The sequence below is a fragment of the Bactrocera tryoni genome, chromosome 3 (genome assembly GCF_016617805.1).
Source record: "Bactrocera tryoni isolate S06 chromosome 3, CSIRO_BtryS06_freeze2, whole genome shotgun sequence".
In the NCBI taxonomy this organism is placed as follows: domain Eukaryota; kingdom Metazoa; phylum Arthropoda; class Insecta; order Diptera; family Tephritidae; genus Bactrocera; species Bactrocera tryoni.
This window is the reverse complement of record NC_052501.1, coordinates 24,442,034-24,467,675: the sequence shown is the minus strand read 5'-3', so window position 1 is coordinate 24,467,675 and position 25,642 is coordinate 24,442,034. Positions and strand designations below refer to the sequence as shown.

Here is a 25,642-nt window from a genome sequence, read left to right as displayed (position 1 = left end):
GAATAGCCAGAAATCTTACGGAGCTACATAAATTAGACGACTACGGTGGTTGCGGCACGATATTGATTAAAAATTTGGCGAAGAATTCACGAAGAAACAATGCAGTATGCGCCGGTGTATTACCGTGGTGCAAAACCCAACAGTTGTCGGCCCAAATTCAGGCCTCTCTTTACGAATAGCTACGCGCTAACGACGCAAAATACTCAAATAGTATTCCTAAGGCAACAATGTAATCTTCGAAAAAATTGTTCAGATCGGATTACTTTAGCATATAGCTACCATACAAACTGGACATATAGTTACTAAGAGAAGTCCACGAATTTAAGATAATTCAGAAAAGTTGATTTTTCACCGTCCTCTTTAGCTGAAATGGATTACAATATTAAGCATAAACTTATACTCATAAAAATTTGCCGATTTAGCATTTCGAATAGAGTTATAACCTTCCCCAATTAATTTTCGTTCATATTTTTTTAATTTGAAAATTCGCTGCGGATTTGGTTTGTTAATATTTCTACGAAAAATTATGTCTCAAGCTATTATGCATGTGTATATTGAGGTTCTAGTCAATATTTGTTTCTTTATAAAATTGTATCGTGTATGTGTGTGTGATATACAGTACACAAAACTCACTAGCTAAAAATCGTGTAATAATTTGCACCAAAGTTAAAAATCAAAAAAAAAACAAAAAAAAAAAATCAAGCGCCTTCAAAATTTCATATTTTGATCTTTAACTTTTTTTCTGCTACCTGCCTTCTATTAACAACAGTTGTTTCACTTCAGCTCTCACGCCACCGCGCTCTCACTCCACATGCCGCTCACATTGTCTAGCATTTTTCGTACTTTATCCTGGTTGATTGGCTTTTTTGCGTTGCTTACACGTTGCTTTGTTTACTTGACTTCCGTTCATCGCCTTAAGGACTTTGCCATTTCGCAGAAAAATACAACAAAATATGTACACGTATTGAGTGTAAGCGCGAATAGCGGAAATATGACATGCCATACTATTAAAATATAGACAGCAATGCCAAATAGCTGCGGGTGGATATGTGATTTTGCATAGGTGTATATACATACATATATCACATATGTAGCAGAAAATTTCCATTTTAAATATGTATACATACATACATACATGTGTGTGTGTAGTCTACGTGATTTTGTTTGGTTTTATATGTATGTGTATCTGTATACATATTAAAATCACCTTACATCAACGACATGCCGTCATTTGCAGGCGAACTTGTGCCCCTCCGTCACGTTCGGTACCGCACAACTCACTTATATTCCTTTAGTTTCGAAGCAGAAAAACTTATGCTTACAATGTTTGCCAAAGCTAATGAATATGCCGAGTAAGTCAACGCTAAATAAAGACATTACTGCCTTGCTTGCGGTATCGGCGTGTTGAGTTGAAGGACAGCGTGCAAAATCTTTGTTATGGTAAGTCGTTGGAGAGCCGACAAGGTCGTGTTGCCGAATTTGGCGAAACCGCGTATAGTTCTTAGACGATTTATTAATGCAGAAAGTAAACTCATAAACTCATTCGCCTAGCAAATATTAGTGGGCTCATGAGTTGGTGGCTTTTGGTTTTACGCAGAAGGCTTGGTTCACTTGCTATAAATAGAGTGTAATGAGTATTAATAGATAGGTATAGGCACGGATGGAGTAAATGAAATTTTATGAAAAATCGACTGTGATTGGAATATTGATTAATAAAATGTATTAAAGCAACAACAATTTGGCATGATTTTTTGCAGAATCTGGGCTTGGAAACGTATATCATCAAATTGTGCTGAAAAGCTAAGAAAAAGCTTTAAGGGCAAGTCAGTTATACATATATCTATAAAAGAATGTATTTTTTCATATAGATCTTAGTTGTTTTGGATTTTTTTTTTTCATTATAAAAAATAAATGTCTTGAAAAAATAAATCAAAAGTTCGCATAATTTTGGATTTCTTTGAGCTTTTTTTGTCATATTCTGTCTTTATATGTATGTTTTCAGCTAGAGCAAAAACTTAATGGAATTTTTGTGGAATAAAACTATTTGTGACTAATAACTCATTTATATCTACATATTTCATTTCAACTTAAGCTCTTAAGCTTCGTGAACACAAATATCGATAAAAATATAGATTTTTCATTTTGATTTGATATGTTTGGAATTTCCTTATTTTAAAAAATAAGTTTCTTGGAAAACTAATTAAACTCGCGTACATTTTGGACTTATTTGAGCTTTTTGAACTTTAAACTTGTGTTTTTAAACCTTTTTATAGACATAGAATGAATTCAGCTAGCGCAAAAGCAGATTCTGAATTATTGTTGAAAAAATACTTTTGGACCAATAACTCATTTATATTGTATATATGTACATAGTTCAATTTGACTTAAGCTTTTAAGCTTCGTGAACACCAATACCGAAAAATATTTATCTAACTGCTTTCTTTCAGACAAAACTCTTTCGTATATCCCAAAAAAAGTTTTTGGTCACCTATTGTATTTATTGAATATAAGGGTTGCCACTTTATGAGATTTTAAAACATTATTTAAGACCGCTACATATGTATTTAATTAAAAATTAATACATAATTTATATTGTGTAGAGTTGCCATATCACTGTAAGTAGGCACTGTTAGAAAACGATTAAAGTTGCCATATTTTTCAATTTTCTTAACCAATTTTTCCACTTCAATTATAACAGTATTTTAAGAGCTAAAAATATTAAATTATTCATTTATTGAATAAAAGTGTTGGCATCTAATTTCAATAAAAAAAGATTAAACTTACAATGGTATACAATTTTACAATATTTTTTAGGACTGCTACATATGTATGTGTGTATTTCATTCAAATATACACTAAAATTTATATTTTGTAGAGTTGCCATATCACTTCAAGTAGAAAAAACAAATAAGCAAAAGCTGACACGTCTCTACGCGCCTTTAAATGCTTTCAAATTGTTATTTTTGGTGTATGTAGTTTCGAATAGAGCTGCCATATATTTCAAATTTCGGTAACCTTATTAATTTCAATAATAGCATTATTATAGGCGCCAAAAATATTAATTTGTTTAAACATTTGCTCACACATGATTTTTAGTAAAAGTTACAATAGGGTTGCCAACTTTATTTAAATTCGAAATCAATGTTTATATATATTTTATACAACTAAATGTGTGCAAAACTAATACTGAAGACAAAAATGACAAAAAAAGAAAAATATTGTTTTGCATAGTTGCCACCTAGCTTGAAATATAAATAAAATTTTTATATATTTACAATCTAATATTAGCATGCTTTAAAAAGTGTAATATTTAAGTAATATACATATGTAGAATAACAATCAAAATATGACTTTTTGGAGTTGCCACATAACTTTAATTTCAATAACTAATAATAACAATCAAAATAAGACTTTTTGGAGTTGCCACCTAACTTTAGATTCAACAGATAATAATTTTTCTGAAATTTTAACAAAAATATTTGCTCACAGACACAATCTGGTTATTATTAAAAGTGAGATTCTGCCTCAATGGTGTCTCCATATCTTTTCCTTTTAGCAAAATTGACTAATCATGTAGGGCTTGGATTAAATTTCATGCATATTTTAATTCGACATTTTTATTAAATTTGCATTCGCACATAAAAAATTGTTTTGCCTACATTTGGGCGCATACCAATTAAGAGTAAGATTCTCGAATAAATTTGTAAAAATATTCAGGAATTATATTTGATAATAATTATAAAGGTTTTGAATCTGCTACCAAATGTAGCAACAATTATTTATGTATGTACATGTAAATGCAAATGTAACAAGAATATCGGGTTTTTGATGAAAATGGCATATGTTGCCTACATTTGGGAGCGCATTAAGAAGATTCCATGAATATGTAAAATAATATTTCAAAAAACTTAAAAAACAAAAAAAAAAAATTAACTACCGCTATACTCCGTTATTTTCAGAATTCGAAAGCTTGTTTTTTCAATAAACAGCAACAACATATGTATATGCGTGATCTGAGATCTTTGCTCGGACTGATAGAAACATTTGACTTCTTTGTCAAATATAGACTTGTTCTATGTTATAAAAAAAAATTATATAAAGCAATAAATAATTTTCATGTCGAGTTCCGCTGCTAGCTTTGTAAAACCAAATGCATTTAGCTATATACGAACGCACACCTCTATCCGCCATCATATTTGATATCTTTTAGCGCCGCACTAAATTTCAGATTACAGAAAATTTCACCTCGAGTTATTGAAAATTCCTGCCGCGTGCTGCATAAATGCTACAATGCTGCCCCCAGTGCAGAACGCAGTCTCTCCACCACCCGCTCACACTGCTTTATCCGGCATTCCGCATACCAACCTCTTGTTGCACTGCAATGCGTTGAACATCATATTATACACTTACACAAACATGCTTAACGAATAACAGCCGAAAATGTTGGCAACATTTTTGGAAGACCAACAGCAGGACGAACTCGAAAGGCAAAAAAGTTGAGGTCACTCACGATAAAGGAAACAAACCAAAGGTGAGTGTATATGTGGTGCATAGCTAGTTACATCCACGGGGAGTTTGTGTAGCTAGGCTGGACCGTTGCACGCCGTTATGGATAATAATGCTGCGAAAAGGCCAAGAATGAAAACGTACCGAAATGTGCAGAAAAGTGAATTGAAGTGGAAGAAAGTGGCATGCAGCGCAGGCTGCCAGTACGTCCCATTATGACTGGTGTGTGCAGTAAATATGCTGAGTTGAAACGCGTGCCAAACATAAATGGTCGTGTTTGGAAAATTGTAGTTTAACGGTTATTTCAGATTACGTTAAGTGCTGTGAAATTGATTGAAAGTTTGAGTGGCGTAGGCGAAAGCTCTGTGGATGGTAGTGAAAGCTCTTTGGGTGGTAATGAAAGCTCCATAGGTGATAATGAAAGCTCTGTGTTTGGTAATGAGAACGCTCCGATTGAAAATAAAAGTTCAGTGGATGGTAGTAAAAGCTCTTTGTTCAGTAATGAAAGCTCTGTGGATGGTAGTAAAAATGTTTTTTGTGTAAATGAAATCTCTGTGGATGGTAGCAAAATTCCGTAAATGGTAACGAAAGCTCTGAGGATAGGAATGAAAGCTTTTGGGATGGTAATGAAAACTCTGTTGATGATAATGAAAGGTCTGTCGGTGGGAATAAAAGCTATTCGGTTTGGAGTGAAAGCTCTAAGGAATGGAATGAAAATCATGTGCATACAACGAAAGCTTTATGATTAAAAGTGAAAGCTCTACATATAAAAAATTTAGTCGATGGAATTATGGAATTTATTTGAGGATACACTGTGTATTCCCCATAAAAAATCGCCAGCGTGAAACTAAATGACGATATTACGAAGATCTTGTTTTTGCTTTTTAACTTTTCATTGGAACGAAAATGACGAAGATGTCCATTTCCCTCTGATAGGACAGGGTTTGACGGGTGAACAGGTGAAGTTGATATCTTCCTTCCTTGATTTCTCGTGTAAACCAGGATTCATGTGTCGTCGGTGGTCGCGAAATGTAGAAACTACATCATATTACAATTAAAGAGCGACACATTGCGTATCTATAATTGTTAGTCTGGCGACAATCATGATCTTTAGACGGTGAACTATTGTCACGGTATTCTCTGTGGTAGCCATCTTCGGAGGAACTTCAAGTGGTTCGTAAGCCAATGCTTGGCTGCCGCCTTCAAAGGAGAAGAGCCATGTACCCATATCCAAGTGAGCTCTTCGACAGAGCGCTGACTTTAACCCAAATGGCTTACCGAAGAACTTTGCTTCCTTTCCCTTCGACATTCGCCTACAAAGTGCTTTAGCTGATTGATGAAGGCCACAATATAAGACAGGGCAACGGTTTGACAAAGGATAACTGATAATTATACGCCACACGAGTATAACTCAGCCTCGTACCAAAACATCTATGTATGGTAAGTGTGGTATTGGTTGGTCTTCATGGTCTTGCTCATCACCAAAATGTTAACCATATTTGGTGTAAGATGCAAATAAAATAAATACACAAGAGACAAAAATGCAGGCATACCACAAAATGTGGCACAAAGCTGAAATGTGTTGTGGTGCTTTAGCTACAAACACAAATCTTTTTCTACATGCAACATGGAGCGTTGCCAAAGTAAAAATCTCAAATATTTATAAAAGCAATGAATACGAGTATGCATAATCGCACAGACAAACTCACGAGCGCCCGCATATGATAAAATCAACTCCATCACCAGCGCTCAGCTCATCAGCCAGTCAGTCAGCCAAGTCCAACTCAGTACAATTTACATAAGTTGTTGACTTAGTCTCGGCTAAACTTTGCTCGCTTGTGCTCTCGCAGAGGCGTTGTAAGTACAGCTAAGCTGCGATACCATCAAAGGCACATTCCAAAGCACATAGCACTTTACATGACAAAAACAATGTAGTAAAACAAAATAGTATGAAAAATAAAATATTTGCTGGCAAAAACAACAAGAGCGGAGAATGGCAACAAGAAGAAGCCACATGAAATACGCAAAATAGCTGTCATTTGAATTATCTCGGCAGTAAAAATTCCCCAACACAAAAACAAGAAAGTAAACATATTCACTTGGTATATGTAATAGAGTTTTAACGGACGCCAGTGTTACCAGATTGAGTTAAATTGTGAGCTAGAGACGCTAATTTTGTTGATATAATAGAGTACAGGCTTCTTTATTGACAGAAAAAACAAAATTTCTGGTTTTGAACCGCAAAAACTTTTGTGTGAGAGAAACGCCAATTTGGCTGCGCAAGTTTGCGATTAAAGACTGGAAGCAAGAAAGCGGTATTAAAGTCATTCAACATAGTCTGATAGGGGCTCACATGAACACCACTTATTCGCTGTAAGAGTTAAAGTGTCTGACTCGAACAAGTGGATCGCAAATAATACGTGCATTATGTGACAATCAAGTATTAATAATCGAAATAAAGTCGAGCGGTCAACGGATCACGAAGAAGCCGAAAAGTGGAATAAAGTCTTTCCTCTGGAAGGTCAAACAAACACTCAGGGTCTGAATTCATGTATCCATTAAAACTGTTGTGTGAGAAACGGTATCTCGGCTGTGGATGCTTTTGCTTTAAGGCTGCAAACAGAAGATTGGGACTCATACGGACACCACTCGTCCAATATGAGGTGTGGCAGAAGTATCTGTTTGATTCGAGCAAATGGCTCTTACTTAACCTAACTATCTCGTTCCCCTAAAAGGCTCATCTAAGTAAACGGAATGTAGACCGACTGTCCAGCGACTTCCCAAGAACTGTTAACTCGGCTGCATTGTGCAAATTCTGAATGTCAAATTAGAAGCTGGATTCGTGGCGAGCCTTGTGGCTACTCTTTCTATTATATATTTGCTCATTGCAGCGATCAAAAAGCAGAGAGGAATGAAGTGACTAAAATGTTTTTTAAGAGTATTGGAACGACCGGATAAAATGTCTCCTTTTCTAATTGTGTTCGAAGTTTTAAAAATCGGGCTCATTAAAATACCAGAACTGCATGACGAGCTGCTTTGTCGTGCTTATCAGTTAGGGTTGGTTAGGTTTGACCTTAAATTAATTAAAGTTACTGAGCTTCCTCGGTTCAAAAAATGCGGAATCGACATTGTGAGGATCCGAGAATACTGAAGACATTAATTTGGGTTCCGGTTCTCTATGCGTCGCCGGTTATCAGTTAGGGTCGGTAAGTTTGGTTAGGTTATTCTGGTTGGCTAATGAGCCACGCAGAAACCAGTTATGATCCAATAGATACTGCAGCCTCACTATCGATACCGCTTCTGGTGTCTCATCTCCCTGTTCTTAAACTTCAGAATCGGAATTGTGAGGATCCCGGACCGAGGATACTGGTCGACATTAATTTGCGTCGCTACTTATCAGTGGGGGCTTAATCCAATATAAGGGTTGCTTCGGCATAAGAAAATTAAAGTTATTGAGCTTCTTCGCTTAAAAAACTTCGGTTTCGAAATTGTGAAGATACAGGCTCGAGGATACTGTTTGACATCATTTTAGGTCCCAGTTTTCTATACGTCGCCGAGGAACGCACAACAGAGATATATTATCAAATTCAAGATAAGTAGATTTTTGGTAGTCAAAAAACATTCGTGAGATTAGACACTGAAAACGCGGCCGTTCATCAAGAATTACAATTGTTAATATTAACAGTCTTTTCAGGTGGCAACTCAGCTCATTAAATAAGCTCGTAGTAGCAGAAAGATGTCGGCAGAATCCTCCTGGAGAGGAGCACAACGCCGACACATGTGCGCCATTAAAGTAGCAATATTTCGTCTATTATCACTTGTTTGTCTCGCTGAACGCTGCAGCAGAGCGCATTCTCTCGCAGAAATATGTTTTTGATGAAGAAATTGTTGCTTTTCGGGCCATAAGTTTAGTTATGCTTGATGGACGATCGCTTACAGTTATTCAAGCGGTCGCCATTACAGTTGTCAGCATATGAAGTGCTGCTGCCCAAAGGGACAAACAGTCAAGCTCATGGACTGTATATCCCCGCCGGAATGCAGCTTGCACTTATGTTTATGAGTAACTGTAAAGTTGGCTTAAAATCCATGCAACGGCATTTAAAAAATGTATATCTATTCGGAAATGCTTTCGCAGTTCTCTTATACTTCGGAAAACTGGTAGGCAAGCAGTATGTGAAAACATATGTATATCTTCTTCTCTCAAAGAGAACTGACATGTCGGCTTGAAATGAACAATCTTTTATCTAGTTACTGGTAGGGCGAGCTGTTAAAAAAAGTTCGTGGAAAACTTTCTCAATACCTGTACTTGTCATTCTTTTTCTAGTATAATGTAGTTCCTTTTAGCTAAAGAACTGAGAGAATTCAGTAGAAGAAAGCTAGACGAATCCATATTGACCTATCTCACTAGCTAAACGTCTGAACAACGATTAGAAATTGTTCAACTTTATTACGAAAATCTACGATCTGTAAAGAACGTGTTTCGCTCAACGTATGGTCAACATAATCGGCCTACTGAGCATACTATTCGCAACACCATCACCCATCTTGAGACCCAACATTCATTATTGGATAATATTTGACCCAATAGACCACGTCCAGTACGCAGAAAAGAAAATATAGCAACCGTAGCTGGGAGTGTGCACGAAGACCATAGAGAGTCGATTCGGCGCCGGTCGCAGCAACTCGGTCTGAAGTATGGAACGACACATTTTACGTCAAGATTTTATTTCAAACCGTACAAAATACAGCTTGTTCAAGAAGCCGCTCGACCTTCCCAAGTGACATCGCTTCGCTGTATGGTTTTTTGAAAGATTTCAAGAAGATTCGATGTTTTCGAGCCAATTTTTTTTAAACGATGAGGCCCATTTCTGGCTCAATGGGTATGTAAAGAACCAAAATTGCCGCATTTGGAACGAAGAGGAATTCAAGAGCTGCCATTTCTTCCAAAAAAAGCAACTCTCTGGTATGGTTTGTGCGCGGCTTGAATCATCGGCTATATTTCTCAAAAACTATGCCGATGAGATCGTAACCATCAATGGCGTGAGTTATCCTGCCATGATAACCGACTATTTGGTGTTTGAAATTGAAGTTCGTTATCTCGGCGAAATTGGTTTCCAAAAAGCGGCGCCATTCCCCACACATCGCATCAATCAACGGAGTTATTGAGAGAACCCTTCGGTGAGCAGATAATTTCACGCTTTGAGCCTGACGATTGATTGATAGTTTCATATCACACCCTTAGGCTTCGAGCAAAACATCACGCGACTCAATGACAATTGGCCTGAGTGGAGGCACCATCTGAGACGTAGCCGCGACCAACATTTGAAAGAGCTAATCGTCAAAAAATACATGCCAAAGAATGTGCTTTCGAATTATAATAGACATTATCTATTTAATTTGCAGTTTCTCTGCTTTTTCTTTAAAAACGTAGGGAACCTCAAAATTCTGGACAGACGGGTCACGAAATCTGACATAGGTAGGCGGAACCACAAAGTGTCTGTGCAAAGATTTTTCATTCGCTTAATTTGAGCTTTAGTTCACATAATCTAAAAGTTTAATGGAGAGTGATCCAATTCCAAGTCTTTCAGTAGGGCGAAGCATATTCTTGATGATTTTCGGCAATTTGACGATATTCGAGAAGGTATTCCGAGATATTAGTGTAAGCAAATCTCACAGTCACCCACTTTACTTGAGAACAGGTTCCTAAAACGTTGTAGAGGGATGAAAAGAAAGAAATGAAAAAATACCTAGGTATCTCTCACGCTAGAAAAGGCGCTCAAAACATTAGAATAGACATGATATGCTCTATTTGAGAAACAGTGTCTATAAATCTTTGAAGATTAGCAATTTCTAGATACTAACGTCTTGAAGAAAAAAGTATGGTGAACAAGGTTATAACGCTGAAATTAGGTTGTGCTTTCCTTAGGTTAGAAAGCGTTGATTCCAAATCAAAGGTGTATTATTAAAAAATATACAATCATATCTCTCTTTAAACCTCCGACCGACTCTCCAGCAGTGCCAGATATTGCTTTCATTTATTTTATTTAAGTATTGACATTGCACGGATAAACGCTACAAAACAATGGAAAGAAACTCGAGATTACACAAACCAAGGATTAAAACGGTACAACGCTTTATTGCTGCCAAATACATATAAACTGAAGAAGTTGAGAGCAAAGTATAAAATGACAAAAGCTGAGCTGCAAACAGCAATAATAAAGTCCGCAAGTGGAAGCGAAAGTTAACTGTAATACAATAGCCAGTTAAAGGAAATCCTAATTCGCCAAAATCAACAAACAAAGGCCAAAGGAAGACAACGAAAACTACATAGATCCGACAAAGATTCGCCAAAGTCCGAAGAGCAAACAGCATGCGGGTTCATTTAAGAGAAACAAAAGGTGTCGCCGGAGCTGGGCGGATGGAAAAGTTGCAGCGGAAAGCGCAACGTGGCGCAACGTGGTTCAATTTACACCAGTGAGACCGTTAGCTGCAATATAACGGCGCTTTAGCTGCGACAAGGAGTTTTTTAGCGAGATTCGTTGCAGTAAATATGTGTAGCTGTCATGTTGTGAGTCCACAAGTGAGGCGCTAAACAACTGTCGCTGTCAATGCAGTTGTCAATGTTTTCCTACAGTTGTTCAAGCTTTTTATTGTTGTTGTTGTTTTCTTTGCTGCTGTCCCAACGCATGGAATTCATTAATTGCAAAACTTTTGCGTGCAGCAAAACAACACAAAAGCGAAGAATAAAAAATACGAAAAGAAATTTCAAAAAAAAAAATACAACAACAAATGGCAATAACAAATTTCGAAGAACAAACGCGCAGCAGCAGCAACAAATGAATAAAATTGCAAACAAACTTAACAACTTTTGCTTCAACAAAGACAACAGACGACGCAAAGACTCAGCGCATAACAAACGAAATTAATGTTGAAGGTTGCATGGCAAGCAGAAAAAAAAACGAATGGAAGAGAAGCAGAGCAGCAAAACAAATGATAAATAAATAAGTTAAGTCAAAATACAAGAAATAAGAAAGATATTTGTACAACAACCAACCGCCCGAAAGGATTACAATGACTCGTGTCTCTGTATGCCGTGCGGCACACGCCCCTTACTCCAGGTACACACTCCAGTGGGAATTCGAAATGAGGGATGACAAAGCGGCAGTCAGCAGAAGTAATTGTGCCGTCAAGTACGGAGCGACTTAGTAAATGGCAGTGCAAGATGTTAGTCTGCAGTAAATGGGCGAGTTGGCTTAAGAGAGTCCCGTTTGCCATTTGTTTGACGACGAGAAAGACATTTTTAACTGTTGTGTAGAAAGTACTACGTTCAATTGCCGTAAAGAAATCAAAATCAAATGAAATCAAATGTATGTGCACTTCCTCGCCAATTAGCTTCCATATTCTTCTGAATTTTAGCCAATGAAAAGAATGTGATATTTCTTGAAAGGAGGCAAATATTGGAGGCTAGCAATCACATTATTTTTATTTTGATGTATCTGCCTTAGCCTGGTTCCGAACCTAATGTTTAAGGAATATTTGCATTATATATGAGACAGATATGGATAGACTGGATGCTGTACCTAAGGCCTTAGGAGGCAAAATGTGAAATAAACGAGGCTAAAATCATCTAACTTTGTTATGTTCTCTCTGCATTGCCGGGTGCTACTGATGAAGTTCTTCGATAAAAAAAGTTTTATTTGTGTTACCTCTGAGATACGCTTCTCAAGAAGCGCTCGAGCGATAGTTGCGATAATTTTCCTATAAAAAGACCGTGTTCGCTCAAAAAATGTTTTAAAGTATATTTTTTTTTTTGCTTCTTGAGAACTTCAACAATATTAATTTTATGATGTTCAAAGTCTGCTGGCAATTGATCTGTGACCTGTTCTCTCTCCCTCTAAAGATATTTTGCCATTTCTTTTGAATTTTCATAATCGGTAGATGTAGCCCAAATTCGATTTTTACCACGTTTGTCTGCTTGTCGAGAAAATTACCACCTAGACTCAGCTATAATTAGAACATGTTTGTCAATTAAACAACCACAAGTAGTCAGAAACAAATAAATTTCTTTTTTCCGGAGTCAAATTTTAGGACGCTGTCTACTCTGGTTGGTTTATCTACTTCACAGTTTCTAGGAATATCACTATGTCCTGGGGCCCATTGTACGCTTATCCTGGAATAGGTTGTTAGCTCCAGTAAGAGATCAAGACATTCTTTCACTATCTAGGGTTTCATCAAAGAGGCTTTCGTAACTTCCCAGCCTCTATGAAATCTGATGATATAATGTTGTGAGTGCACTCTTTGTCTGAACAAGAATTATATTTTTAGTTGCTCTGATTTCCATTTGGAAGATAATGCAGTGGTCTGATAGATGAAAGGCGATTTTGTTTCCCAATTTTGCTGATAAATGCCACCTTTCACTTGATTATATAGTTTAAACCCATCCGTATAGATGATTATCTCTGTGTACTTGTCCACTCAATCTTCTCTGGAAAGAAAGGCACTATTTGGGACCGAATTTAAGTTTAATTCTTGAATCCGTGGTATTAGGTGGGAACGGAAACTTGCTAAGTATCATAATCCTTCATTACAGATGACGGATAAGGAGGATTCCCCTGGTCTAAAAGCAGACTTAAACTCAAACATAATAAAGACCGAAATTTCTGAAGCTTATGTCACGCTGTACAATGTAGGGCGATATATAATATGTTACGACATTACCAGGTATGATACTAGCTTATCAAAATGACTTATCCGCTCCCGAACACCATTCGCAGAATAGTTGAAGTAAATTATATCGGAGAAATAACTATACTGACATAAGCTCTTCATTGAATTTTTGTGAAAGCTTCCTATCATATTTTGGATTCTCATTCAACATTGGCTGGTGTTTCTGCCTTTTCTACTATAAATTTTAACATTTAATGTTGTTATAAATAGTTGAAGAAATTTTTGAAATTTTCACAACAAATATAACAATTTAATTAATAATTCAGTATATTATTTGAAATGCAAATCTTAGCACAGACACGCACCTATTGCAGACGAAGCTCACAATATAAGCTTGTGAAAGAAGACAAATAGAAAATTGAGAGCTCCCAACTTTTGATAATGCTTTTAAGTCTTATTTTAAGCTTGAAAAGGTTTCGCAATTGAAAGCGAGTATTTAAGAATATTTTGTTTTAATATATATAAGTGGAGTTACATACCTACTAACGGATTATAAAACTATAAAGGAAAAGAAACTCGAAAAATTTGAGTTTTAGGTTGCGAAAAAATTTATTTAAACTCAAAACTAAATCTTACGCGACTTGAATGCATTGTCCATAAAAAAAAATTATGTTAACTTTTATTAGTAAAAATATATGTACATACATATATACAGTACCTTTTTATGACATATGAAGTGTGGTATTGTTAAGAGAAATCCATTATTTTGCTATTAGGTGGCTGTATTAATCTGTACCTCACGTTGCACAAGTGCAATCGGCTTATGCTATATGCAGTTTGAAAGACAAGATTTCCTACTAAAAAAAACTTGCAACCAGTTTTGTGATTGCTTGACTCAGTACTGGTTGATCACGCGTCAAATATGTACACCAGGGTAAAAATTACATCATATTTAACAGTGTTTCTTTGCTAAAGCGGAAAATGCAACCCGGTTGACTGAAGATATTAATGGTGTCGTGATGCTAGTTTTATTGGTTTCCTTCCGGTAATTTTGAAAGAAGACCAATCATCGAAAATATTGATAAAATAATGGTAATCGTCGAATCCGACAGTCATGTAAGCACTATTACGATAGCCCAGTAGCTAAACATTGCGAATCGCTGCTGAATAGCAATACTATCGATCCATTTCTAAAGCGGTTGGTTACTAGTGATGAAAAGTGAATCATTTACGACAACATCAAGCGGAAATGACATAGACAGGATTGACGGTCAGGAAGGTTTTAAGAATCATTTAATGCGAGCTATTCCCCTAAAGTCAAACTAGTCCTACATTGTCAACAATTGGATCGTCTAATGGAAGCAATCACCCAGAAGTAGACAGCTTTAGCTAAATGGAGAGGAATTATGGTCCATTAGGACAACATATCGATAAAAATTCGGCAGAACCTCGGCGAATTGGGTTGGAAAATTCTAATGCAACCACTTAATAGTTCGCACCTAGCCAAAAAAATGATGACTCCCTGTTCATGACTATGGCGTATAACTTTGTCCGTGAAAAATTCAAGCTGATAAATGTCGGCTGTCCCTTTTTTTGACAATATTTCTAGCGCTATTTGTTGATTAATTCAGACGAGTTTTTCTTCACTATCTCCAGCATACAGATACATTGGAAAAGCTTTGAAGTTGATTAAATCCAAGGTATTTTTGAATGTTGCTTAGTTTGTAGTCATTGAACATAAAAACTAGGAGCAACATAAGACTTAAGAACGACAGCTTCTGATTAGGCATTCTTCTGCTTTCAGTCAATCAACCAACGTACCAGCTACGTACCAGCTGATGATAATCGATTTACACTTCATAATAATAAAAATAGTTTGAAAATTGAAAATATCACATATAAAATGAATGAAATACATGAATAATTCAAAAGACCACAAAGGTCTTCATATTTTTGAAAAAAAGTTTCAAAATTTTATTTGAATAAAGTGAAGCTACAAACAGCGTCTGATATATAAGTGATATGGTGTATAAAAAAAATAAATCTTAAAAAAGTTTCTTTCCTGAATATTTAACATTTTCCATAAACTTTGGTTTCTCAAAGTATATTCACTCATATTATATCTAAATACTATGGTCTTATATGCTTGAACTTCCTATATTTTTTACAAATATACTAAGCTTCAATTGCGAAAAGCTACACATTTTTGTTTTTTTTTCATATTACCCTCTTTCACGTACATTTTTATTTGTTTTTCTTCTTAAATTTTTGAAAAATTTGCTCATCTTTTCGCTGATTTGAATTAAATGTTACTCATACCACCCGGTGTACGCCAAAGCAAGCATTTGCTGTGCGCGACACTTCGACGGGGTCAACTGTCAACAGCAGATAGACGAACCAGCTTCTTCATAAGTTCTATTTTGTTATGTTTTTTTTTAGATAAATGCTGTTAATTTTTTTGTTGTTGTTTTTATTTTATTTATAATATTAATGGCGCAACAATGGCTGACATACTTTATCATGTCTATTGGAAAAGTGTGGCAAATAATTATATAAAAATGGTAAGGCTATAGATAGCTATGCACATTTTGTTGTAATATTTGTTGCTTTTATTTTTTTCTCTTTTCGGTTTTTTCTTAAGTGCTTTGTGGTTGGGTTTATATGGATTTTACTCAAACTCTATCAATTTAGTTTTTGTCTTATTTCTTCGTTTTCTCTTTTGTTTTTGCTTTTTCAAATTATCCAATATTCTTTTGCTTGTGTCTTTGGTATGGTATATTGATTTTGCGCCTACTTTATTATGCCGTCAGTCAATTCGCGCCTCAGACTGCCAAGTGACGTTACAATCGCATAATAGACTCGCACAAAAATTTGGATTAATACATTCTACGGAAGAGTACATTCGACGAAACAATATTGCATTGCTTTAATTCGAAGTATGAATAACAAAAAATATTACTTGAGCAGGTGTTGGCGTGTTAAAAAAAAAGAGAAATTCAGACTTTAAAAATTACTTATATTTTAACGGATTCTACATCTGGAAGCTTCAATGTTCAAGAGACTGGAGGAAGTTTCAAAATTAGATATCAAGTCTCTAATAAACTTCGTACAAAGTGTTGAATTCTTGCGCGACGTAAACTTCAGCTCAATATCATGCGATACCGCTGTGGCCTGGTTGCCATACCAGTCTTATCACAAAGACACTCGATGCTATTGATAGCGAGGTTAGCCACACCTTGACCAACCGTGAATGCACTGTTAATGAGTTCAAGGCTAGCATCGTCGCTTCGCTATCTGAGCGGATGGCCACTTCTCTGAAGGAGGCTGCACTCTGAAGAAGTAAATATACTATACGTACTATCTTAATGGCTGCAACCTCAGCTTGGAAAGCGTTGCAATAGTCAGGAAGTCTGAAGCTAGAGTTGATAGCCATGACCCATCCGTAAATAAGCTCACTGTCCCTCTCTCACAACGGCTTCTTCCCACTCACAACTCCCTCGCCGGTATATAGAGACAGAAGGAGAAGCCATAGTTCGGTTTGGCGACTCCATCATTCAAGTGATCCGCTAGTAAATCAAGGTGTGTGAGGATATTCGAGTATTCAGACACGTGTTCTTTTAAGAATCCAGTTTCTCTGAGTCTGATAGCAACTTTCGAAGCCATACATCTTCCCACGATGTCTATCAGCACTATGTACAAGATGGCGTAACTGCCATAGTTGAGCGAACTTTAGTGGTTTGGACCATTCATGTTAATGAGTGCTGCTCGTTGAACGCTCTCGAGTTTCCTTGCAAGTGTTGTCTTTTCTAGAGCTCACCATCACATAAAGACTCCAGAGAACATAATGGACTTGACTATGGTGCCGTAGAACCAAAAGAATTTCGATGAGATCTCTCAACCTTTTTCCAACAGCTCCTCTACAGCAGTATAAGACAGTTTATGCCTTTTTGCTCTCTCTTCGAATACCAGTAATTTCTCATGAAATATATTAGTATATGTGACCTGGTCTACGAAAAGGGAGCTAACGTGCGAAAACTAGTTTTCTGGGAAAAGCTGTTAAAAATAATCGTCAGTTTCACGTTATCTCATTAATTGTTCTCCTTTTTTTGACACCTAAGCCCCCTTTTCGTAGACCAGGTCACATATATTGCTTTTTTTTTTTAAACAATTTAAAAGTTAAGCTCTGTTTGGCATCAAAATAGTTGTTCAAAACTTACCAAAACAAGTTGTCTCTATTTCTTTTTGCGATACACCTATAATTAATTCCATAAATCTTCATAAAATTTCGCTGAATATTCAACATTAATCACAATAAAAAAAAACCTGTCAGACGTAAATCAGTTTTAACTGTAATATTACATATATGACTTCAACAAAAAGCAACGAAAAAAAGTCGAAAAATATAAGAATCGAACTCAACGCAGATATCAAATTTCCAGCACTGATTGAATAACAACAAAGCGATTGAGGCAGATAGAACAAGGAATATGAAAGCTTTGCTGCTAAAATTGAAAAAAAAAAAACGAAAACGGCAGCAGCAACGGCGCGGCAGCAGGAGCTGTATTTGAAAGCCTCGAATGTGTGCCACATTACACTGTGCAGCAGAGAAAAATTCGATGCTCTTAGGGTAGGGCTCAATTATTGGCGATAATTTAGGTATAGAAAAACAGGTGAAGATATTCTTTTTTCTTCCAACTAAATATTTAAAATATATAATCTAATATTTATTTATTGTTGCAATAAAAATGTTTTTTCTTTAGATGTTTAGTACTTGCTAGTAGGATAGCTGTCAACTGTCAAAATAAACAGTTGTTGTTTACGTTTCTTCTAAGTACATTTAGCAAGGTCAAAGCAAGCACTTATATTAAAAGAAGTTTTAATAAAGGCAAAGTTGGAGAAAATTATTATCGTTTATCAAGCAAATAAGAGCTAAATTGTTCCACCAGGAAAAAACTTTCTTAGGAATCTTTTTTTAATGTATAAATTAAATCTACATATAAATGGTCTAGACATTTGGACACTTCGATCATGTAATTTGATTCTGTCACTTCAAACTTTGAAGTAAACATATGAATACTTTCAAAAATTAGACGAAACTCTTAAATTTAAAAAAAGAGCATATCGAAAAGCCGGGCTGTGTTTCTAGTATATGCCGCAAACTTCGCTTTACTACTAACTTCTTCAATAATTTCCCTTAGATTGATAACTTTTAAGTTTCGATGGAAGACGTGGTAGCTCAGACAGAAAGGTATAATAAATATGCTGCAAAGAACTCTAGTCTAGTAGAAATGGCCCAGCTTTAAATTCAATAGAACCCTAATGCTGAGGTATGGCGTTATAAATGAGGAGCTTGTTCTTCAGACTGAGCTGGGTTCGCTTATTTTCATGTGATCTTTCTACGTATGCCACGTGATAATTGCAAGCCCAGATGTGTACGTAAAATTTTTTTGATTTCATACCTTTACTGGGCTTCAAAAGAGTAGGTTCAACTTTGCTTGCTGTTATGGTAAATTGCGGGTGATCCAAATAGAGGCACTCTTTTCAATTACTTTTTTCTGACAGATCTTGCGTGAGTCAATGTCAAGTTGTCATAAATTTTCTGTATTGTTTGGCATTTCACCATGGAAAGACTCACGCCCGAACAACGTTTACAAATCGTTCAACTTTTTTAATCTAAATTAAGAATGTTTCTCGCTCGCTTCGCTATACTTATGGTCAACATGATTGGCTTTCTGAGTATACTATTCGCAATACCATTGCCCATCTTGAAACTCTCATTCATTAATGGATGACATTCGACCAAATAGACCACGTCCTGCACGTAGTAAAGAATAAAAAGCAATTGTAGCTGAGAGAGTACAAGAAGACCGATTCGGCGCCACTCACAGCAACTCGGACTGACGTATGGGACGACATGGCGCATTTTACGTCGAGATTTTAACTTGAAAGTTTACATAATACAGCTTGTGCAAGAACTGAAGCCGCTCGAACTTCTCAGCGACATCGCTTCGCTTTATGGGCTCTTGAAAAGTTCCAGGAAATTCCGGCGTTTTTTTTTTCTTCAAAAATGATGCCGGTGGGAATGTAACCGTCAAGGGTGACCGTTATCGCACCATGATAACCGACTATTTGATGCCTGCAATTGAAGCTCGTGATCTCGGCGACATTGGCTTTCAACAAACCGGCGCCACTTCCCACATATTGCACCAATCAATGGATTTATTGAGAGTACACTGCTATGAGCAGATAATTTCACGTTCTGGGATGGTCGATTGACCAAATTTTGTAACATCCTATAAAATATACATGTAAGTGAACAGCATGATAAGCTGAGTCGATTTAGCCATGTGTGTCTGTCAGTCTTTCTATATATACGCGAGCCTTTTTTTCAGCCTTTGAGATATGGATCTGAAATTTGGCACAGGTCGGTTTCTCAGCAATCTCATTTATCGGGACCTCCGATATCGACCAACTATAGCATATAGCTGTCATACAAATTATCGATAAAACTCAAGACCTTGCATGGAAAACTTCTTTAGTTGATGAGATATCATTATGACGGATTTGGCACGACTTATTATGCAGGGTATCGCTACAATCTCCAATGAAATTGTTCAGATCGGAACACTTTAGCATATAGTTGCCGTACAAGTTGACCGACTAATTTCAAGTTCTTATTTGGCATCGTTGCTATTTGTGAAGGGGATTATCGTTTCGAAGCAACTGAAGTTAAAGTTTGGTTTTGGTATTTTTTATCTAGATAAACATTTATTTTAAGCTCCTACTGGTTTTGATTGTATAGTTATTTTCAAAAATATTTTCTAAAGTTTTTTATTCTTATTACACTGCATACCTTAATTTAGCATTCCTACTGCAGCCATTATAAGCTGATTAATCTCCTCCTGACTTGCTTTGTTCCATGATTTTCGGGAATCGCAAATTCTCTTTGTCATTTGTTGTTGTAAAATGATATGCGATATGTGCTCATATCAAAAGAAAAGAGGCATCTACTTGTGTGAAGAGAAATATCGGCCGAAAAAATTTGCACAAAGCAGACGTAATCACATACAGTTATATCTAGGTATATGTAAGCATGAAAAAGTATCTACATAAGAAGAAAAAAATTATTGCGCAGAAACGAACTTCAAATTCGATAACTTCGTGCTGTCAATAAATCAACTTGGCTGGCAGTGAAATAAAAAGTCACTTGCACATGCACATACAAATCGCTAATGCTTCTTGGGAACCGTTATTTTTACAATTTCCTAAATTTTCCTTTACTTCTTCACAATTTGCACTTATTTGCCACAACCTCGCTGCCGGCAACGCGCACAATTAATTTCAGAACAATTTGCTTAAAAGCATCTCTTCATTTGCACACTCATTGCCACACACGCACACCAGCACAAACACTGACGTGCAAGTAGCGACTCAATTTCTTAAAAAAAAATTGCTTGCTTTGAGGAACTTAAAGCGTGTTTATTTGGTGTTTACTTTTTATTCATATTTTTATTTTGATTATTGGTCTTCCTCGTCGGTTTCTTTTTAGCCGTGACAAAACAACCAAAGTGTCCCCTTGGGTCGGAACTAAAAAAAATATCATGATTTATTGCTTGGGTGTTAATTTGACACAGACACTAACGCAACCAAACGTAAGCTGCTGCAATATCTCTGAAAGCTCAGTTTGTGCGAATGTGTGGCAGTACTATTTACTTAATTGACGGATGGCGTTGCGCACTAAATAAGTGCACTAGCTGGGACCAAATTTGAAAGTCGTATATGGAATATGTAAAACTGACCTTTTGGCATTAAAATTTCAATAGACCTTTTGCCATCAACAAGCACTATTTTTAGGAGAGGGAGTTTTGTAGTCGGCGATTTATTTCTAAGGAATTATTGTTGTATGTATATATAGCGATATTGTATATGTATATTTAAGTATTTCAGGGAGGTTGTGAGGATAATATTACTTATTACTCATCTTAACCAAATATATATTTGAAATTTCAAATTATGCGTGATTGTTACAAACATTTTTCTTTCAGTCTCAATTTAAAGTTTCTATAATAATTTTGTGTGGAAGGTGAAGCTTTATGATTCTGAAAATGGTTTATATTTTTCACAAATTGTTCAAAATTAATATTTTTTGAATATTTACGATATCTAATAAAATAAAAAAGTTTTTCATAAAAGGCTTCAGTTTGATCGATCAGTTTTTATGGCAGCTATATGCTATGGTGATCCGATCTAAACAATTTCTTAGGAGGTTATAACAATGTCTTGGATAATAATATATACCCAATTTCAATAAGATAATTTGATAAACAAAAGAGGTTTTCCTACAAGGCCTTGAGTTTGATCGATCAGTTTGTATGACAGATATATGCTATAGTAGTCCGATCTAAACCAATTCTTCAAATATTGTAGCGGTGCACTAAAAAATAATTTATGCTAAGTTTCATAAAGATATCTCATCAATTAAAAATGTTTTCTATATAAGGACTTAAGTTTAAACGGTCGGTTTGTATGGCAGCTATGTGCTATAGTTGCCTGATCTGAACAATTTCTTTGGTTATTTTAGCGATGCCTTGGATAACAATCCCTACCAAATTTCATGAAGATATCTCATAAAATAAAAAAGCTTTCCATACAAGTAGTTGAGTTTGAATGATCGGTTTGTAAGACATATTTATGTAATCGCCGTCTGATATCAGCGATTTCGAGAAAATAATAGGTCCATAATGAATACAAAGTATGTACAAAACTTCAAAACGATATCTCAAAATCTAATGAGCCTGTATATAGAGACGAAGGGTCTTCTATGTTTTCTTGTGGGTGTTAGAAACATCGTGTCAAGCTTAATATACACATACTGGAATGAAAGCGATTGGAAAAGAGTGAAATAATAACAAAAAAATAGAAGTAAAAATAATTTACTGCCGATCTGAAGTCAAGAAGGGAAAGAGAGGGATTTTGCTGGATTTTTTTTGTGGTCTGAGGCCAGGAAAGAGTGCTGAGCTTAATTGAGAGGATGCGGCAGCAATTCAAGGCCGTATACAGGCAAGCATGCATAAGTAAGCGGTGTCTACGCCAATAATGAAGATAAAGATGCATTGTTATTTTACTTTTTAAAGCCATAAACATAATATTAATGTTTGGTAGAAAAATCATTATAGATTTTTTTGTGTAAATAATTTTATTATTTTGTACAAACTCAGTTTCTAATATTATATATTTTGTTTTGGTTTCAGCAGAGGTCGTACACAGTCACCAAGTATCAAATTTGTCTACCTTGAACACAGATCCGCAACAGAAAAACAGGGAGAAACTTCAATGAAAGTAATAGGTGAGTCAGCTTTATACTACATATTAACTAACAGTTCCATTATGTACTCATAGTAGAGTTAAAATAGGATATGAATATTTTCAACTAATTTTATTGGGGACAAATTGTTGAAACTTTTGTCTTTTTAATATTTGGTTGTAGAATTTTTAGCAAAAAAAGACGTCACTGGGGTTTGTTTGGCTTGAGATTTTTACTCCATTTACTTGATAGAGGTTTTATTGGTTTTATGACCTGTTTTGTGTTGTTGTTGTAGCGGCATAAATCTGTCGTGTTGACAGTCCTTGGTCGGATAGAAATCCGGGGCCGTACCGGTTACGTAGACCCGACTGTAGTGGGAACAAATGATTTGTTTTCTCTTCTGGAATGGTTTTAATAAGATGGAAGCCTCTTAGCCAGTTAAAAATTTTATCAGATGTTAGGCCTTAATTGAAAAAAATTAGGCCAAGCACCTTTCTTAAAAGCAAATTTTTGGAAAATACGTGAAATATTTCGCTTCTGAATGTATAACTAATATTATACGCACTCAAAAATGAGAAGATTTTGGAATTTTATTTGATGTAGGCTACTTTTTGAGTAAGGAGTGAATAGAGCATTTAAGATAACAAAACGCTATTCAGGTTTGAGTTTTGCTATATCTCCCTTGCAGTGATCGATCAATTTTATCCTCCACCGGATTTGTATACAATAAAATTTCGAATAGAGATTTTGACTTATATGCCGGCGGTCATGTAGAAATAGGATTTCTGAACAGCTTATTGCTGCTTTGAGGCAATTTTGAACATATTTTAGGTTATAAATCTGGAATAAACTACCAAGCTTTTGAAGTTTCAGCACTTCAGCACTGATTCAGCTAAAAGTAAGGTTTGCTGAATAAAGCGCTGAATACCAATGGGACTGGAAAACCAGTTTTGGAGTAGTAATCTAATAAATATACAGACATTTATCTTATTTTTGTTTATGAAAGTGAGAAGATATAGGTTTCAGGTATCGTCAGGCATCTGCTTTGGGTAACGGAAACTGGTAAAACGGGTTTTATTGTCCCCTTTATTTGGTGAATGTTTTTAAAATAATCTTATGTGTTGCGAGTATGCAATTTTTCTGGGATTCTGTTATTTACATATACTATAAACATATATATTTAGAATATACATATATTTCAGAGTTGATAGCGCTGCATTAAAAATATTTATTAAAAAAATTCTGGAAAATTTGACTTCCATGCCTACACCCATATTTCAAGCTTATACCTCAATACACAAATCAGAAATAAAATAAAGAAGATACAAATTTCCACACATCAATTTGGCTTGATAAAAGTCAGTTGGGCGCTTGCAGCCTTGAAACGTTTTACAAACGGCATGAAATATTAATGAAAGTATTAAATAAAAGAGAGGCAAAAACTAATGACTTCACACATGCACGTACCCACATATATATATATGTTTATATAATAAACATCACACACAGATGGATGTGCGAATGACTTTTTGAAGAAATTCAATTTGACTGGGCTATTATAGGAGTAGCGGCAGCCAACTCTCTTACATCAAATTGTTTTCATAAATAATTTTTACCTTTCAATTGTTGTTGTTGTCGTTGTTGTGCACAGTTTAAGGAAATGATAAATTCATAACAGTGCCCACATATGTGGTTGCTATTAATATTATAAGTGTATTAGAGTATGATAGCTGCCGCAACGGATGCCACGGCGTATGAGCAACATTAATTTCAATTACAAAAGAAGCACGGGAGTAGCATAATTTGAAAAGTGAATGTAATTTCAATAAAGACAGAGGAAAAGGCATACACAAAGATATATTTTCACATAGCTTTGTATATTTGCAAACATAGCCGACTGTTAGGGACATTTGTCAACGTTATTGCGCCTCGCACTCCGCGCCGCTTGGCTTTTGTGTGCGCGGTGGCGGCAGTGACGTTTTAAATTTCTCAAAGCATTGAAGATGACGCAGTGAAACGGAAAACATCTGCTACTACGAAAATGGATAAGGAAAAGAAGACGCAAAAAATTGGAAAAATATGTGGCGTAAAGAAAGTGACGAGAAAAAAGCTTAGGAACGTCGGAGTGAGGCGCATGGCCTTGGCGGATATTGCAACAAAAGGAAAAAAAAGGTAAATTTAAAAAAAATATATCTATACAAAAAATCTTAAATCAGAAAATAAAAAATTTAAATTAAATTCTGAATTAAAAAAAAAACTATTTTGAAATATTAAAAGTAAAATTTCAAATAATTGGAAAAATAAATTAAAAAGTTGAAAGATGTTTAAAAACTTAAAATAATTTAAAGTTACTTTTGAAAAAAAAAGAACTAGAAAAAAATTTTAAGTAAATTAAAAAAAAAATAACTACAATAAAAATAGAATATAGAAAATAAATTTGAGAAAAAAGGAATAAAATATAAAAAATTTGCTGAAAAAAATACGAAATATTCAAAAAAAATTAGAGATCATAATTAAAAAAATTTAAAACCTTAAAAAAAAATTTAGTATTTTTTAAAAATTATATTAAAATTAAAAAGTCCTAAAATTTAATAGAAAAGTTAGAAGAAAAATTTAAGGGATTTGAAAAACTAACTGAATTTATTAAATATAAAAATTAGGAAAACTAAAAAAATAAAAAAGATTAAAACAGTAAAATTAATCGAAAAATATGAATAAATTTAAAAAATAAGGAAAAACTGAAGACATATAAAAAAATAAAAATTACAATTAAAAAAATTGTAAAAATTTAAAACAAAATTAAAAAAAAAATTAAAAACTACTCAAACAAAAATAAAAAGCCTAAAAATTAATTAAACATTTAGAAAAAAATTAAGAAAATTTAAAGGATTTAACTGAATTTTTTAAATATAAAGATGAAAAAAATTCAAAAAAACAGTGAAATGAATTGAAAAATATAAATAAATTTAAAAAATAAAAACAAAACTGAAGATATATAACAAACTTAAAAACCTAATTAAAGAAATTTTAAACAAAAATAAAAATAAAGAGTAACTATAAAAAATATAATTTATATTTTGAGAAAATTAAAAAATTAAATGAATTTGTATTTGACTTCGAAAACAAATTTAAAGAAAATTTAAAAAATTAAAAAAATTAGAACAT

The 25,642-nt window shown here is 34.8% G+C and overlaps 1 protein-coding gene and 1 long non-coding RNA gene across 4 annotated transcripts in view; one reads left to right on the top strand and one right to left on the bottom strand.

Annotated features, from left to right (window-relative positions):
- LOC120772772 overlaps positions 1-25,642 on the bottom strand; it is a 497,265-nt gene that overhangs the window by 255,212 nt on the left and 216,411 nt on the right. The window lies entirely within an intron of this gene.
- Positions 1-25,642, top strand: part of LOC120772778 — a 354,753-nt gene that overhangs the window by 203,028 nt on the left and 126,083 nt on the right. For both annotated transcript variants that reach the window (XR_005705093.1, XR_005705092.1), the window contains one exon: positions 22,428-22,519. This is a non-coding gene — a long non-coding RNA (uncharacterized LOC120772778). The remainder of the gene's footprint in view (positions 1-22,427; positions 22,520-25,642) is intronic.